At 38.5% G+C, this 19,598-nt stretch overlaps 1 pseudogene; it reads left to right on the top strand.

Moving 5' to 3' along the window:
* Positions 1–1,228: 1,228 nt before the first annotated feature.
* On the top strand, positions 1,229–11,897 carry LOC125855939 (uncharacterized; annotated as a pseudogene).
* The last annotated feature ends 7,701 nt before the right edge of the window (positions 11,898–19,598 follow it).

Below are 19,598 nucleotides of genomic sequence, written 5' to 3'. Positions count from 1 at the left end.
AATTATCAACATAGATTTAGTGTGATACTATCTAATAGTCTAATGTCAATTGGTGCGAGGGTGAAAACTAAGTCATACATTGATGTGATGTCTAATATGAGGTAAAGGTAAGGGTTAGTAAATTATTCATACGTAGTTGGACCAAGGTGCGTGGTGAAATTTCCTATTTGCCGGACCAAGGACTTAGGGATACATAACTTACCACTTTGCATGTGATACATTAGGAAAGAATTTCTATTACTAGGATTACCATGTTATGAGCTTATGAGGAACACATACACCCTAGTTTATCTCTCTCATTGATAACAACCGAAGATTGAATCTTGCTCAGTTGTTCTCTAAACTACAATCAGTTATTTGTTACACAACCCCCCCCCCTTTACTTACTTGTCTCGAAAATAAATTGACTAAACGAATATAATTGTGTCTAAATCATATTCCTCGTGGGATCGACCCCAACCTTCTAGTTGGGATTTTTACTTGATAACAATCACTTATACTTCTATAGGGAGGTGTAATTTGAGTGTATCAAATTTTGGCGCCACTGCCGGGGAATAAGGCTTTTAGATTTAGTTTAACTACATTATTGAACTTTAGTCAATTATTTCATAATTTTACTTTCTCTTTTGTTTTTGTTTCTCTCAGGTTCCTACTCTAGTGTATGCCAAGTACACGGAGTCGAGGTGAACCACTGACTCCATACGATCCAGAATTGAACAGAACTTTAAGAAGGATGAATAATCCAGGAGTCCCTGTCAATCCTATCGAAGGAAATCTAGCTGATGAGGTTGAGTTGCAGCCTCCTAGGGCTGATAATGAGAATGTTCAGGTTCAGGGTGAAAATCTACTAGGAGATGTATTGAGGGTATAGAATCCACCAGAACCAATGTTGTGTGATAACTATAAGGTCAACTTCAATACCGTTGAATCTAAATGGCCTATTGTTCTACCTCTTCTACCTCTGAGGCATAAATTCGTAGTGACTAGAAGTCTGATGCAGATGCTTAAATCGAGGGGCTTGTTCTCTAGTATGGCATCAGAGGATCCGCATGGGCACATGGCCAAGTTGAAGAGTGTTTGCAAGAGTTGTGTGGATCGACCGGAATTGGACATGGATGTCATTGGGTTGAAAGTCTTCCCTCTATCATTGACTGGTGATGCTGCTGTGTGGTTTTTTGAGCATCTATATAACTCCATTCATACATGGGATCAATTGCACAAGGTGTTCATGGCCAAGTACTTTCCATTGTCAAAGAAGTTGAACCACAAAGATAAACTTAACAACTTCGTGGCACTACCTAGAGAGTCTGTGAGTATTTCGTGGGATAGGTTCACTGCCTTCATCAGAAGTGTTCCAAACCACCGCATTGATGATGAGTCATTGAAGGAATACTTCTATAGAGGTCAGGATGACAATAGTAAGGTTGTGCTTGATACTATCGCTGGAGGTTCATATGGTGAGTGCACTTTTGAGCAGATCAATGAGAAATTAGAGAAAATCTCCCGGAATAACAAAGCTTGGAGCACTAGAAAGTCAGACACTGGGAGGATCATATTTGCAGTTCAATCTACACCCAATCAATCTGTTGATGACATTCGTGAAGATGGCTCAGATGTGGACCGAACTGGGGTTGGTATTGAAGCATGTGAGCGAAGGTGCCGAAAAGGTAAATGCTATGAATTATTTGACTAGGAATCCACCACCGGTTGAGGAGTGCTACTATGAAGAGGATACTTATGCAGTGAATGATCAGACAGGGGGTTTTCGAGCCAATGCCGAAGGTTCCAATTCAGATAATTGGCACCAAGGTCCAAACTATATATGGTACTTACAATTGAAAGGGTCTGTATGTCCGGGATGGGAACTACAATTGCGACAACAACTACAATCGGAACAACTATGGCAACAGAAACGATAGGGGTGGTCCTTATTTTCCTCCTCAAAGCTGGGAATATGGTAATAGGGAAGGTGGGGGTAGTATGTCATGTATTGAGGATATGATGCAAAAGATGATGAAGAGTTTTGATTCGACTAATAAGAATGTGAAGGAGATGCGGAATGACTTGTCTAGTATTGGTCAAAAAGTTGACGCCCATGCAGTGTCGATCAAGCAACTTGAGCAGTAGATGAATCAGTTGTCCACTACAGTAAACCCACATCAGCCTGGCACACTTCCTAGCAACACCATCCAAAATCTGAGAAATGATGGGCATTGTATGGCAGTCACTACTCGAGGGAGTAAGCAGACCATTGATCCACCTATGTCGTCTGAGGTTGAAATTGTGGTTGAGCAAGATGATGAAGAGATTGAGGTTACTGGAGAGTCCAAGAATGCTACAGAGAAGGAAGAGAGATAACCCAAAAAGTTGTCCCCATGCCTAGACCTCCACCTTCATTCCCACAGAGGTTAGTTAGGAAGAATGAAGAAGGGAAATACCGCAGGTTCATCGCTATGTTGAAATAGTTGTCCATCAATATTTCGTTGATAGAAGCTTTGGAGCAAATGTCTGGGTATGCGAAGTTTATGAAAGATTTGGTGACGAAGAAAAGGGGCGTTATTTTTTAAGATGATGATAGGTTGCAACATTGTAGTGCAATTTCTACAAGGTCCCTTGTACATAAGAAGGAGGATCCTGGTGCCTTTAGTATTCCGTGTACCATTGGGTTGCTACATTTTGCAAAGGCGTTGTGCGATTTGGGTGCTAGTATTAATCTAATGTCATTGTCTATTTACAAGAAGTTGAGTTTAGGGGATCCAAAACCGACTGCGGTGCGATTGCTCATGGCCAATAGAACTGTGAAGAGGCCCATTGGTGTGCTCCAAGATGTACTAGTGAAAGTGGAGTCTTTTATCTTTCCGACGGATTTTGTGATACTTGATTGTGAGGTTGATTTTAAGGCTCCCATTATCCTTGGGAGACTATTCCTTGCCACTGGGCATGTTTTGGTAGATATGAAGAAAGGGCAGATGAAGTTTTGATTAAATAGTGAAGAGGTAACATTCAATATCTGTAGATCCATGAAGCAGAGTAGTGAGCTCAAGTCAGTATAAGTGGTGAATCATATTGTAGAGAGTGATTATGAGGTGTCTATTGAAGAGAGGATGGGTGTTGATGCACTAGCAGCGCTAATGATGAATTTTGAGGGTCATGGTATTGAAGACTATGATGAATTAGTCGCTGCACTTGATAGGTTTGAATTCCGTTCAAAACCAAAGAGATTGGAGTTAGACATGAAGAATCATGACTCTCCACCCGAAATATCGTCTGTTGAAGAGGCTCTGAAATTGGAGCTTAAGGCTCTACCATTACATTTGAAGTATGTATTCTTGGGGAGAGATGGTACTTTACCAATCATCATTGCGGCAAATTTGAATATGACACAAGTTGAGACATTGGTTTTCGTGTTGAAAAGGTTCAAGCGGGCTATTGGGTGGACTATTGCAGACATAATTGGGATCCCTCCTGGCATTTTTTCTCATAAAATCCAACTCATGCCGGATCACAAGCCTAGTATCGAGCACCAAAGAAGACTAAATCCACATATGCAAGAGGTAGTGGAAAAGTAAATCATCAAGTGGTTGGATGCTGGAGTTATGTATCCCATTGCAGATAGTAGTTGGGTTTGTCCTATTCAGTGTGTGCCTAAGAAAGGTGGGATTACTGTGGTTCCAAATGCAAAAAACGAGCTTGTTCAGATGGGGCCCGTGACTGGATGGAGATTCTGCATGGATTACCAAAAATTAAATGCTTGGACAAAACAACTTCCCTATGTCGCTCATGGATCTGATGTTGGACCGACTTACCGGTAAGGGTTGGTATTGTTTTCTTGATGGTTATTCAGACTACAATCAGATTTCATAGCTCCGGAAGACCAAGAGAAGACCACCTTCACNTATGTCGCTCATGGATCTGATGTTGGACCGACTTACCGGTAAGGGTTGGTATTGTTTTCTTGATGGTTATTCAAACTACAATCAGATTTCATAGCTCCAGAAGACCAAGAGAAGACCACCTTCACTTGCCCTTATGGGACTTTCGCCTTCAAATGAATGCCATTTGGGTTGTGTAATGCTCCAACGACCTTCCAGCGTTGTAAGATGTCGATATTTTCTTATATGATGGAGGACACTATTGAGGTATTTATGGATGATTTCTCTGTGGTAGGTGACTCTTTTGATCGTTGTTTAGAGCATATGGCTGAAGTACTTAAATGGTGTGAAGAGTGCAATCTTGTGCTCAATTGGGAAAAGTGCCACTTCATGGTGAAAGAGGGGTTAGTTCTGGGTCATCGGATTTCTGAGAAGGGTATTGAGGTTGATAGAGCGAAAGTAGAGGTAATAGAAAAGCTTCCACTGTTAGAGGTTTTCTTGGGCATGCAAGTTTCTATAGGAGGTTCATCAAGGATTTCTCAAAAATTGCACATCCATTGTGCAAATTGCTCGAAAAGGAGTGTAAGTTTGATTTTAATGATGCTTGTGTGAGAGCATTTAGAGAGTTGAAGGAAAACCTAGTTTCCGCACCTATCATTATTTCACCGGATTGGGGGCAACCATTTTAGATAATGTGTAATGTGAGTGGAGTGGTGTTTGGTGTGGTATTGGGACAGAGGCGAAAAAAGATTCCTCATCCTATTTAGTATGCTAGCAAAGATCTAAATGTGGCTCAAAAGAACTATACAATGACTGAACGTGAACTTCTTGCGGTGGTTTTCGCATTCGAGAAATTTCGATCCTACTTGCTTAGTACTAAGGTCATAGTGCATATTGACCATTCTGCATTGAGGTATTTGATGGCTAAGAAGGATGCAAAACCGAGGTTGATTAGATGGGTGTTGTTACTGCAAGAGTTCGACTTTGAGGTGAAAGATAGAAAGGGGACAGAAAATCAGGTTGTCGATCACTTGTCCAGATTGGAGGAAGAATCTATGCTCAATCTAGGAAATGGGGCTGAAATTAATGATGTTTTTCCAAATGAATAGGTATTGGCTGCTTCTTATGATCTGATTCCCTGGTTCCCAGACTTTGCTAACTACTTAGCAAGTGATCTGGTGCCATCAGATTTGTCGTTTCACCAAAGGAAAAAGTTTATGCATGATGTTAAGAAGTTATTTTGGGATGAGACTTATTTGTACGGTAGTTGTGCTGATGGGATTATTCGTCAATGTGTGCCCGAGGTTGAGATGTTGAGTATACTAGAAGTATGTCACTCATCGCCTGTTGGTGGCCATCATAGTGGTATTCGGACTGCGCATAAAATTTTGTATTGTGGGTATTACTGGCCTACCATCCACCAAGATGCTCATGATTTCGCCAAGTCTTGTGACTGTTGCCAAAGAGAAGGAGGAATTTCAAAGAGGCAAGAGCTTCTTATGAATTCGATATTAGTGATAGAGTTATTTGACGTATGGGGCATTGATTTTATGGGTCCATTTGTGAGGTCACATGGGATGAAGTATATTATTGTTGCGGTTGATTATGTGTTGAACTGGGTGGAAGCAATTGCACTTTCCAACAATGAAGGTAAAAGTGCCACTGCTTCTTAAAAAATAATATCTTCTCTAGATTTGGTACACCTAGGGTATTTATCAGCGATGGAGGTTCCCACTTCTGTAATAAGTTCTTCAAGGCGCTACTTGAGAAATATGGCGTCCGCCACAATGTAGTCACTCCTTACCATCCGCAGTCTAGTGGGCAAGTTGAAGTGTCCAACAAAGAGATTAAGCAGATTACGGCCAAGACTGTGAATGCAAATAGAACCATTTGGTCAAGGAAGCTTGATGATGCTCTATGGGCCTATCGTACCGCATTCAAGACTCCCATAGGTATGTCCCCCTACCAACTTGTATATGGGAAGTCTTGACATCTGCCGGTAGAGCTAGAGCATAAGGCTATGTGGGCGCTAAAGAAGTTGAATTTGGATTGGGGCGCCGCATCGAATCAGAGAGTAAGTGACATGAATGCGCTTGATGAGTTTCACTTAAGAGCTTATGAAAGTTCAGCCTTGTACAAGGAGAAGATGAATAAGTATCATGATCAAAACATTGAAAAGCAAGAATTTGTTGTGGGTGATCTGGTGCTTCTATTCAACTCTAGGTTGCGCTTGTTTCCTGGCAAGCTCAAGTCCAAGTGGAACGGGCCATTCATAGTCACGCAAGTGTTCCCACATGGAGCGGTTGAGCTCGAAAACAATGAGGGAACAAGGTTCAAGGTGAACGGGCAAAGGATCAAGGTCTACATGGGAAAAGAGGAGAATGTGCAAAAGGTTGTTGTGGCTTACTATCTTGATGAAGTCTGAGTAATCAAGAGGCCTGCGTCGTGCCGTAACGTTAAATCAAGCGCTGCTTGGGAGGCAACCCAAAATGTACAATCTAGCCAACTATAGGTTTTTCTTTTCGATTTAAGAGTTTTCTTTGTTTATTTGATCTTCTGAAATTCTTTAGATTGCAATTTTATTTTTGTTTTAGTGTTGGCTACATATAGAATAGGGTTCGTGTCTAAAAGAGTCCAGAAAATGTAAAAAGTAAGGTCTAATATTTGCTACATATGCAGGGATTTAAAGCAAAATCTGCAGAAAAATGTTTGTGTTGTAGAGGTCTACAAACCCCATCAACGGTCCGTGGTTCAATCCACGGACCGTGAACGGTGTCTGTAGACCCCATGTGAGTCCTCGAAATTTTCTAAGTGTTGAGTGACCTACAGACCCCATCTACGGTCCGTAGGTCAACTCACAGACCGTAGACGTGGTCTCGTGGGTCCAAACCTAGGTTTCTCCCGACCCGACCTAGACACTTTTTAAAATAAAACCCCTCATTTTTATATTCATTCCCCATATTCAAAACTCCCTCCCAACGGTTTCTAAACCTTTCATCTCCCTAAATCACCCCATTAAACTCCCAAATCCCACAGATCACTCCACAATCACTTCCCCATATTCCCATATCACTTTCCCTCTTCCCAAATCCTCATCTCCCTCTCCCCAGCGATTCCATTGTCCGGGTTCGGCGTCGAAAGGTTAGCACAAAGGTCTAAAAGAGTCCATTGTCATCACACAATCACCCATTTCCAATACTTGTAAGGTAACAGACTTCACTTTAACTTTGAATTTCGGTATTCATTGTTCAATACATGAAGTCACGAAGTGGGTCTTGACCTTGGGTTGTTTGTTGTTTGAAATTGCATGATAAACTAGAGTAGAAACACCCTTGGGACGATAGAATTTGATTATGTTGTCTTTGTAATCAAATAGATTAGAGAAAATAGTCTAAATGGCAGTTTCGACTTAGGGTTCCTAGTTTTGTATGCAATAAATGTGAAATAATGTGTAAACGGAACCCTAGGGATGACAAACTATCACAAATTGTGTTGAAATACATGATTAGACTTAGGGTTATCGTTGAATAGTTGAAAAACATAGTTTAAAAATGAGGTATGTCTAATACCTAGCACAGATTTGATCCATGAGACCCCGTCTACGGACCGTAGGTTAAGTCCGTGGGTCTACTACACATGGAAAATCCACTAAGTGTTCTGCACATCCATGGTTCCCATCATAGCCCAACTTTTTGGGACCTCTGACCTACGAAGGGGACCCACAGACCGTACGTACACACCGTAGGTGGCCACTGATGCCACTGTATATAATATTTTTTAGTTTTTGTTTTGGTTCGTTCTTTGTTCTAAAAAACTTTCGAGTGTGTTATAGGTTTATTTTGGTACTAATTCTTCCTCCACAGGTGCAATGGCTCCCAAGAGAACCCCGACTTACATGCCAAGGGGCAAGTCAAAGTCTGTGGCCCCAACCTTAAGGCTGATTGATAAAGACACTAACGGAGACCGACCCCGCTTATGTCCCACCTACTATGAGGACATCCCCAACTGCACCTCGCACTACCCGGAATCAAAACTGGCAGGTGGTTCCCGACGTAGTCACTACTTCCCAGTCTGATGAGGAGGACACACTGATTGGTTCACTGACTGGTTCTGCTTCCGGCTCCGAGTCCGCCTCTGCTTCCGGTTCAAGTTCACATGGTAGGGATGCCTCGTCTTATGAGGCTACTAGCGAGGGGGACATTTCGGTACCACCAAACAGCGATCCTGTTGTAGTTGCTGAGGAGCCAAACCGGTGGTGTATCCGTGGTCAGTTGCAAATATACATGGATGCTAGGATGATGACTAAGAAGGAGAGGTCAGCTCGTTTAGTCTCTGAGGAGCGTCAAGTTCTCACAGGCAGCTTTCACATCGCTCCTGCTATTCATAACCTCTTCAAGAGACACTATAGCCAGTAGCCCAGGGTTGTACAACGAGGAGTCGTGAGGGAGTTCTATGCTTCCTACACAGCACCCTCCGAGGTTCTATTGACAGACTGGTCAAGCCCACCACACAAACTCCATTTATGGCGACACTAGTACGTGGGTTTTCTATTGATCTATCTGAGGCCACCATCCGCAGGTTTCTATACGGCCTGGGCCATACTCTAGTTATCAATACGGTAGAGTTTGATTATCGTTGGGACATAGTGAGGAGTGGTGCATTCCAGAGGACTGAAGAGCAGAGGGAGAGTTTATTGCACTGGTTGGCCCGTGATATTGCTACAAACGGAGAGAGCGGCGAGTGGGTCAGCACCCAGGCATGAGCATTAAGAAGGCCACCCTCACATTTGTGGCCAAATTCTTTTGGCTGGTCATACGAAATTCGGTGTCCCCCACGCAGACTGATAATGTACTCACTTGGGACCGCGCAGTCATGGTGGTAGCCCTAGTTGTTGGATTCGAGATAGATTTTGCCTGCATGATTATTGCGGAGATAAATGAGAGGTCCTTCAAGGCCACCACCATTTACCCCTTCCATTCCCTCATTTTTCAACTGTGCAGGGATTATGGAGTGCCAGTCTGACATTGTGATAAGTTGATCCAGGCGACCAAGACCCCGGATATAGGCCTGATTCGACAAATGTGGCAGCACCACGCAGAGAGCTGCAGGTTGAGGTGCCTCCACTAGGAGCAGACTTAGTGATTGATGTGGACCAGATACATGTTTATGAGCCTGCCCCTCCAACCCCTACTGAGGATGCTCTGCTTCCCATTCTCCAGTCTCCAGTCAGGCCCCGAGCTCCTCCAGAGCCACCCACTCTTCCGCGTCTACCACTGTGCCTTTAGCTCGAGTCCAAAAGTTAGAGGCTTAGATGGCCACACTACTGCAGTATGTGAGGCCGTGGATGCAGCGGGTGATTGAGGAGTCTCCAACTAGGGTGGAACAATGGATGGAGCAGATGATGGACCGTAAGGTTCAGGCAGTCCACCAGCGCCTTGATGCTTTTGAGCTGCGTGTCTTGGAGCAGCCAACCCCCTCCACCGATGTTTCTTCCTTCCAAAAGGAGTTAGTCAGTCTCCGAGCTGATCTTGACATTCTCCTAGCTCCACCAAAGACTGAGCCCAAGTCGGCCCCCACAACACTAGTTAATGATACAGTGTTAGATGCTCTATTAGGGGATAATATGCCTCCACCTTCCTCTTTCCATCGTGTTGGGAAGCGCCCCCGCTCTAGTCGGGATTCTGAGGACAATTAGGCTGAGAGAGCTCGTAAGAGTAAGCGCCAGCAATTTGAGGAGGCTCGGAGGGCGTTTATAGTTGATGAGGAGACACGCCAGCAGTGGGCTAGGGAGATTGGTGTTGGTGCCTCAAGCAGTGTGAGCACCACTAATGGTGCGGTAAGAGTGGCTGGTAGCACTACTGAGGGTGTTGTGACAGTTGATGCGGGCACTACTGAGAGTGACCCAAGTGTAGTTCTAGCAGGCTCCGGAAAATTGGACCCACCCGCTTATGGATAGGTCTTCGGCGCTATGCGCCACAGGTTTGCTTCACCCGATCCTTTATTATTTACTTTTTGTGCATTGGGGACAATCACACTATATTTTATTGGGGGTGGGGTAAATGGATTGTGAGTGATATAGTGAAGTGTGAGTAACCCAATTCATAATCCTCTCTTGGGGTTTTATAGCCTATGTTCTTTCCCCCAAGAGACTGTTTTAATTATGTTGAATTGGCATGTGTTAGGATTGTATGTGTAGAAACATGATGGCATAGTGAAGAATAAAAAAGGATACCCGTCCAAAATTTGTGATATGTGCTAAAATCTGTAGGCTAGAATGAGTTGAATATGTTGGCTCTGAGTATGACATGATAAAGAACCAATTTGATCTCATGACTTAAGTTAAAACTTGAACTGGGTAATCTAATAATCTGATAATGAAACAAGGTGTCAAGAGTGTGTGCGGATAGTTGAATGTTCAGACAATTTTGTGCCAATCTAGAACTTGCCCTGTCGGTCCTGCTAGGATAATCTAGGCTAGAAGTTGGGAAGTGATCATAGGTCATTGTTCAAATTATTCCACTTAAGCCTGAAATGATCTAACCAAATGATAGCATTATTCCCTTTTTATCCAAATATTTGAGCCTAAAATTGACCATTTCTTTTGATTCACCTAACTCACCTTCCCTTAAAATATTGTCTTGGCCCCGGTCCCTCATTGGACATGTGCACCTTGACTTAGGCCAAAAGCCTAAGTTGAGGGTGGCTAAGTCAAAAGTGACCTTGATCTTGGCCCTAGTCCGACATCGGACACTGTGCATCTCAACTAATGCAAAATCCATAAGTTGAGTGTGGCAATGAAAGAGGAAACCAAATGAAAAAAGGGTATGAAAAGAGTAGTCTGATGAAAAGAGAAAAAGAAAGAGGATGTGAATTTGTGCAAAAAGAAGCAAAAGAAAAGTGTTGAAAGAAACAAAATAAAAAAGAAGTAAAAGAAAAAGAATAAAGTGAGAAATAAGAGTCACAAAGTCAAAAAGTCACATCCATGTTGCAAAGAGTTGAGGGAAAGAAAGTGAAATGTAAATATGCCAAAAATAGGTCAATGAAGAGGTAAATAGCCAACGTAATGTCAAGCAGGGCAGAAAGTCACTAAAAAGCACCCAAATGTACCACACCTGACCCTGAGCCTACGTTACAACTAAGAAAGTCCTATAGTGATCCTAGCAACTAGTTTGGAGAGTCTAAGCAGTGAAAATAAGGGCAAGCCTATGGTATTGAGCACTAACTGTACTTGAAGTTACTTCTGAGCGTGAGCGTTGAATGAATCCTTGTACTCAAAATCATATTCAATGTGTGAAAAGGATTTCGTTTGAAGTGAGGGCACTAGTTACATTGTCGGAAAGTTGGTACCTTGGTGATTGTGAGAAAGTGTATGTTGTGATGCCTGTTGGTCGATCTTTGTCGTATCTTGATCCACATGAGTTAGCTTCTTGAATCTAAGAGAAAATATTTGCACTCAAAAAGGGAGTTGGGATAGAAAGCCATGTGATTGCTTGTGCTTGAATGTCTGCTTCTATACAAGTATCGTTTAGAGTTTTAGTTCATCACTTGAGGACAAACAACGAATTTAAGTTGAGGGTGTTGATAAACCGTGAGTTTATGGTATTTTTAATACATTTCACTTAAGAGTTGTGTGTGTCTAGGGCCATTTTGTATTAGAACTATTGATTATTGTGCTATATTTGCAGGGAATAGACTTGGACGAGGTTGAAAGAGACAGCAGTTGAATTACTACAAAAGGAGCCACCTACAGAGGTGACCTACGGACCATAGGTCCAGTCACGCTCTGTAGGTTGATGGCGTAGATGGAGCATCAGGGAAGTTTGACCAAGTTTGGAACTATGGAAGCTATTAACAGACTATAGGTCGACCTATGGGCCATCCTGCATGTCCGTCATTTATATCAGAAAGTCTAAGTTCCAGTACCTGATAAAAAGTTCTAAGTGTGGAGCCACGAGAGGGGACTCACGGACCGTAGGTCGACCTACGGTCCGTTCTGTAGGTCCGTCGTTCGCATCAGAAAGTTGAAGGTTCCAAGCTTCTGAGAAATTGTCTAAGTCCTGAGCTACGGAAGGGACCTACGGACCGCAGGTCGATCCATGGTCTGTAGGTCAGTCTCGTTGATTGAAGCCGCGTCCAGTATTTTATTTCCTTATTTCGTTTCCTTTTTGTTTGGGACTATATTTTCTATAAATAGGGTATGTAAACCTCGTTTTTGCGGGTTAGCTACTATTGTTTAACTTTAGTTCTTAGTGTGTTCTTGGGAATTAACTTGAAAACATTAGCAATTTGATTTCCTATTTTCGATTTATAAAGATTCTTGCTTTGAATTTCAATTGGAGATTTTGGGTTTCTTCTACTCATTACGTAAGTTCATGAATTCTTCTTCTAAAAATATGAATTGTGTTCTTGCTATTATAGGTAACTAAATCCACAACTAGGGATGTGGGAACCATGAGCGATTAACAAAGTATGAATAGTAACTAAGTAATTCTTGAATAGTGTTATTGCATGCATTGATAATTCTTTCGTTTAAAAGTCTTTTTAACGGTGCACAATGTTAGAACTCGCCTTGTTTCTACTTTTCGGACCAAGAAGGTAGTTAATAAGAAAAGAATTATCAACATAGATTTAGTGTGATACTATCTAATAGTCTAATGTCAATTGGTGCGAGGGTGAAAACTAAGTCATACATTGATGTGATGTCTAATATGAGGTTAAGGTAAGGGTTAGTAAATTATACACACGTAGTCGGACCAAGGTGCAGGGTGAAATTTCCTATTTGCCGGACCAAGGACTTAGGGATACATAACTTACCACTTTGCATGTGATACACTAGGAAAGGATTTCTATTACTAGGATTACCGCGTTATGAGCTTATGGGATACACATACACCCTAGTTTCTCTCTCTCATTAATAACAATCGAAGTTTGAATCTTGCTCACTTGTTCTCTAAACTACAATCAGTTATTTGTTACACAACCCTCCCCCCTTTACTTACTTGTCTCGATAATAAGTTGACTAAACAAATATAATAGTGAGTTAAGTTTAAGTCTAAATCATATTCCCCGTGGGATCGACCCCAACCTTCCTTGATAATGATCGCTTATACTTCTTTAGGGAGGTGTAATTTGAGCGTATCAGATACTAACAACAATACAAAGCTATAAACATCTAACACGAGTGGAAAGATCCCGAGGTAAAATAACATGGCAGACTCCACGTCGTTTCAATCGATAACCTCTGTATGTGACTTTCTAAATGTGGCGCACCAATATCTTATCGCTTTGTCACCCTAACACCATCAATATAAAACAACAATAGCCAAATTTAATAAGCAAGAGTGGCTATCTGGAGCCAGGGTATCCAAAAAACTATTTCATGGCTCGGAAATCTATAAAACGATACTAGAACAGGAATTTTGAAGGAGGGTCGTAGCATGAAGATTACCTCAAAAAAATTCTTTGTAATCCTAAGCTAAACAAGATGTTAGAAGTACCCACCATGAGATGTAATCAATATATGACAAGAAAATACAACAAACATGCTAATAACAATAAATTCCTCCTCAGAATTGATTCGAGGATTTAGAACTCTTACCTTCTAATAAAGGGTGCTAAATGTTGGAATTAATGCATTCACACCTTGTTGTTTAGTCTTCCAATGATGTCTCTTAGTTTTTAAAAAAGTCTTTTAGGATTTTGTAATACATGTATCTAGTAAACTATGATACATTTATCTTGTTATTTGTGCAAGACCTTTGATTTTATATTTTATTAGTATAAATAGAGATGTCATGGATTTCATTATCTCAAGTGGCCTTAAGTAGCCTATATAAAACTTGAGCCTTCTCTAAAGAAAGTTTTCTCCATCTATATTTCTTATAAATTGGTATCAGAGCAGGTTTTCATTCTTAATGTGGGATTAGGTAAAGAAAAAAATATAGCATCCAAAACAAATAAAGGTGTTGATTCTTCAGTTGTTCTTACTCCATTTTTTTATGGAACTGATTTTGAATACTGAAAGATAAGAATGAGAACATATTTGAAAGCTGAAGGTTTTTGCACTATTGTTGTAAATGACTATGAAGAGCTAGAAAACGATAATAAACTTTCACTAGCAGAGATGAAAAATCTTGAGGCTAAGTATTGTTAAGATGTAAAAGCCTTGAGCAAAATCCAAATAGGAGTCTCAAGAGCATATTTTGCAAAATGCTGCTTGTGAGACTGCAAAGCAAGCTTGGGAATCCTTGGAAATTGAAGTGTATGGTGACGAAAAGGTACACACTATAAATCTTCAAACTCTTAGAAGATAGTTTCAAAACTTGAAGATGATAGAATCTGGAAAAATAGATGAATATTGCGCAAGAGTCATGAATATGTTAATGAAATGAGAAATCACGGTGATACAATTTCTGACCGACAAGTTGTGGGAAAGATTCTAGTTAGTGTCACAGAAAAGTACGAGTACATTGTTGCTATCACTGAGGAGACGAAAAATCTTTCTAAACTTTTCATCAAAAAGCTAGTTGGATCATTTCGTGCACACGAGAAGCGAAGATTTTTTCGTGAAGATCAACCCAAAGAGACGACTTTCTAGTCCAGAACAAATGAGAATTCTCAAAAAATCAACAAAAGAAGAATTACAATCCAAAAAAAAAGCAAGATCATGATGATTCCTCTATGAAGGTTGAAGAAAAAGTTGAGAAAAGTACTAGTCTTTTTTGTAAAATTTACAAAAGGACTAATCACAATGCAGAAAAATGTTGGCACAAAGGCAAGCCCCAAAGTAACTTTTGTAAAAAGTTTGGCCACATTGAGAAGGATTGCTGGCACAAGCAACGGGAGCAAACAATTTTTTGTGAAAAACGGGAGGAAGAAAGGGAAGAAAACCTTTTCTTTGCTTCTCACTATGAAGCTTCATTAAAACCAATGAATGGTATGTTGATAGTGGTTGTAGCAATCACATGACTATGACCGGAGATGAAAAAGGCTTTTCTCTTAATTAAGAGTAGCATCACTACTAAAGTGAAAATGGGAATGAAGCCTTTGTAGATGCCAAAGGTAAAGGTACCATTTCGATCAACATAAAAGGGAGTTGTAAGAAAATTCATGATGTGTTTTTTATTCCTGAATTGGAAGAAAAATTCTTTAGTATTGGTCAATTCATGGAAATTGATTACTCTCTTGTGTTTAGAGATAATTATTGCAAGATTTATGATAAAATTGAGTCAAATCAAGTCATTGTTGAAGTAAAGATGATAAAAAGAAAATTTCCTTTACAATTTCATTACAATGCATTCAAAAATGAAGTTGTAGATGATTCATGGTTTTGGCAAAAAAGATTTTGTCACTTAATTTTTTATGGTTTGAAGCTCCCCAAGCAAAAAAAATGGTGCAAGGCCTTACAGAGATACATACTGAGATTAAGGTAGAAAATACTTCTATCATATCTTTAGATGAGTCAAATCAAGATGAGAATGAGGAAGAGGAAGATGTCCCTCAAGGCGGAGAAATCTCATATTCAGATGATGAAGAACCACCTCCAAAGGAACAAAAAGGTTTAGTGACATTTATCAAAGATGCAACTTTGCCGGTGTTGAGAAAGAAAATTATGAGAAGCCAATAAAGCATGATGTTTGGAAGAAAGCCTTGGCAGAAAAAATCGGATGATTGAGAAAAATAATACTTGGGAGTGTGTGAGTATACCCAAAGAAAGAGAAGTTGTAAGTCTAAAGTGGATTACGAAACCAAACTCAATAAAAAAGGAGATATTCAAAGGCACAAGAGAAAGGCGAAATTCAGTTGCAATTATTGTCAGTCGGGAGAACAACTTGTTGACATCTTCACCAAAGTACTTCCAAGAGAAAAGTTTTTTCTATCTTCGAGGAGGCATTGGAGTTGTCAAGCAAATGCATTAAGGGGGAGTGTTGGAATTAATACATTCACACCTTGATATTTAGTCTCCCAATAATGTCTCTTAGTTTTTCAAAAAGTCTTTCAGGATTTTGTAAGACATGTATCTAGTAAATTCAGGGCCGACTCAACAACATTGGGGGCCTAAAGCGAAAGTTAAGATAAGGGCCCTGATATTTTATTTTTTTCATCATATATACTTTTATTTAAAATCTATTTTTCTAGCTACTTTAGATGTGAAGTCATCAGGTATTGTTTTATAAACAATGTGTTTTAATAATTTCTTTTCAAATGATAATATAGTTAATTCATTCGATCTCTCTTAAGAAATTATTGATCTTAAAGAAGATTTAATCAATTTTAATTTCGAAAAAACTTCTTTCGGCTGAGATAACGGTTACAGGAGTTGTTAACATTATTCTATAAGGAATATGTGTATATGGAAAAGAATCAAGTCTTTTTATTTGATTGAGTATTTTCATCAGATCATTATCTTCTACTTGTATTATTTCCCTTAACACTTTTAATTCAAAAAATAAATCTAAACCCTCAATATCAGAATAACTATTATTACGTGTTAAAGAAAGTTTAAGGTTAAGACAATATTTTTTAAATTCTCATCATCTAGTGATCTCAATAGTTTACCACTAAATAAGAAATCAAAAGTATTTTCATATGCTTCAATTGGTTCTAATCTATTTTGAAGTGAAAAAATAGTTTGATCTACTCTACATATATAAAGAAATCAACTCTAAGAGATTCTTCAACGGGCTTTGTGATTTCGCTATCCATATATTCATCAAATTATTTCTTACAAAATTCATATTTATTTTCATCTCATATGCAATTTCCTTAGTAGAAATCATAACACTCATAGTACATATAATTTTTTTTAAAATAACATATATAAGTAATTGTTATTTTAAAAATGGGGCCCCCAAAATATATGGAGCCCAAAGCGATGACTTTAGTGACCTAGGGGTTAAGACGGCCCTGAGTAAATTATGATACATGTATCTAGTTATTTGTGCAAGACCTTTAATTTTACATTTTATTAGTATAAATAGAGATGTAATAGTTGATTCTAATCATCTCCAGTGGTCTTAAGTAGCCTATATAAAACTTGAGCATTCTCTAAAGAAAGTATTTTCCTTCTGTATTTCCTATAAACAGTAGAGAAGTATACACTTCAAAAACTTCCTCTTTCCAATAGCAACAAATGGAGCCTAAATCAACAAAAAATATATATATACCACAATGATGAGCTCACGATGTAAAGCAACTTCCGTTAAACTTTTGAGTTGAGAAACTAACACCCATGGATGCTTTGGTAGCTTGGATTCTGATTTGTGTGGGTTTTTATTCAAGTTCTTCTAAAGAAAAAAACGAAGAAGAGGGATATATATAAGACTTAGGGGCTAGGGGAAACCACCTCAATGTGCTTGCTTATGCAGTCTCACAAAAAAATAATTATCTTTCTATTATAAAGTCATACGGATGAATGGTTTAGAGTGTTGGAAGCTAGACTTGTAGAACTTCGATTTGATAGGTTGTGGGAATTCTAACTCTTTATATATTGGTAGGAAACTGTTGGGATATTTGACCAAAATTTTTAAAAAATTTCTTAATGGGATTTACAACAACTTTTGCTAAATTTTATTTTGAAACTTGCTTGACTTCAACACTTAGCATACAACCTTCGTAAAATTAAAATTCCTCTTAAAACATTCTTCCTAACATATTAAATACTCTTAGTCTTACACAAAAGTACAAGTTATATCCAACGTTCGAACGAAAGGGGTGTTACAATGAAATAGCAAAGTAGTATAAATGAAGATCAATATCGAAAAAGAAAGATGCACAACTTCACTCCAGGGGCGGATTTACGTTGAACGAAGGGGATTCATCCGAACCCCCTTCGTCGAAAAATTACACTATATATATAAGATTAAATTTTTAATACACATGTATATATATATACTATTGAACCCCCTGAACATACACCAAAGGCCTAGCTCAGTGGTGTTGGGGGTTCAGGAATTTGCTCTACTGCACGCGAGGTCGTGTGTTTGAATCCGGGCAGAGGCATTTTTTTTATCAGCTTATATTTAGGCGTTTTAATTTTATTTTTTTGAAAAATAATGCAATAAGAAAATGATGTTTAGTTCCAAAAAATTAAAATGCTGATTGGGAATTTAGAATTTATTAGTTTAATCTCTAATTATAAAGTCAAATATTAAAAAACCCTTTTCTTCTTGATTCGACCGTTTAATCCGACCCATTTATATCTGATTCGACCCGTTTATTTGTGAATATTATTTACGTGATTAATTTTTTTTGAAACCCCTTGATGAAAATCCTCCTTCCGCCACTGCTTCACTCTAATAAGAATATTATTTACTCTTCCATGCCATAGTAGCACTGTATCCATTATAGTAGACTAGTGATAAGAAAAGAAAAGGAGAGGTTAGAAAGCTATACAAGTAGAAGTTTTGACCATCACAGAGAGAACTGGAGTCATCCAGGTCTGAGGAAAGCTCTCAAAGTTCATTGTGGAACAATATGTAATCAAGGTTCATTCAAAGGCTTTAAAAAAAATCTTTAGTAATTCGAGTAGACACTACATTGGTGATCCGAATCAGTATAAAAATACCGTGTCAATTGGTCTCATGTTCTGTTACTATCTTTTATAATTTATTATATATGTTTATTTATCTAACCCTTATATATGTCTAGGTATTAGCAATGCAATTATTTTAATGCGTGCATTAGCATGATAAAAGACCCAATTGCCCCTAAAAAAAAAATTTATAATTTTTTCACCATAATAGTGGAGGGTATCTTTGTAAATATTTTTTTTTATGCAATGCATGCTATTTTTAATGCATCAAACTAAACAATACATAAAAATAATCTATTTATAATTAATGCAAGCATAACTAATATGTGCATTGCTAATACAAACATTACTAATACACTCTATTTAGCATCATTATTATACATTCAACCAAACGACCCTTTACTTTCTTTTATAATTTATTAAATCTCTTTTTATTCCTCTAACCTGCTGGGAAATCGACTTACACAAAACAACAATCGACTAATATTTTGACTTATTTTCAAATAAAATTCAATTCACCCCTCTTTATGTTATAAGTTCTATTATATATTTAGGCCATATCCTCCTTCTCCCACGGAAAAAAAAAAGAGAGAAGAAAATAAGGATATTACTCCCTCTATTTTAAAAAGAATGACCTCCTTTCTTTTTTTAGTCTGTTTTAAAAAAATGATCTTTTTTTTTTATTCTTTTTAATTTTAGTTTTCCACGTGACATGTTTAAGACGACAAGAATAAAGAGCAATTTTGTACATTTGACATAACTTTAATTTAAGATGATATAATTCAAAAGTCTTTTTTATTTTTTTAAATTTCGTGTCAAATCAAACTACGTCACTCTTCTTGAAGGGGTGGGAGCACTATTTATAATAAGAGTCTAAAGCACACACTAGAACACAGTCAACATGGCTAATTCCTCAACAGGGGTATTTTCGATATTTAGTAATTTGAATGCTTCAACAAGATTGTGCTAAATTGCTTTGTTAGACCATCTCCAATCGAACATTAAATTTTACATCAAATTCTTATTTGGTGTAAATTTTAGTGTTTTAGAGCTCCACTCAACACAAAATTTTACACAATTTTGATGTGTGAATAGTCTTTATTGAATATTTTAATATTATTTCATTATATAAAACTTTTAATTAAACATTTTATTAATTAAATCTCTTGTATAATAAATTATTTTTATGTAAT

This window comes from Solanum stenotomum, chromosome 2 (assembly GCF_019186545.1).
Source record: "Solanum stenotomum isolate F172 chromosome 2, ASM1918654v1, whole genome shotgun sequence".
NCBI lineage: Eukaryota > Viridiplantae > Streptophyta > Magnoliopsida > Solanales > Solanaceae > Solanum > Solanum stenotomum.
Note: the sequence above shows the minus strand (reverse complement) of the source record. Positions and strands in the feature narration are given on the sequence as shown.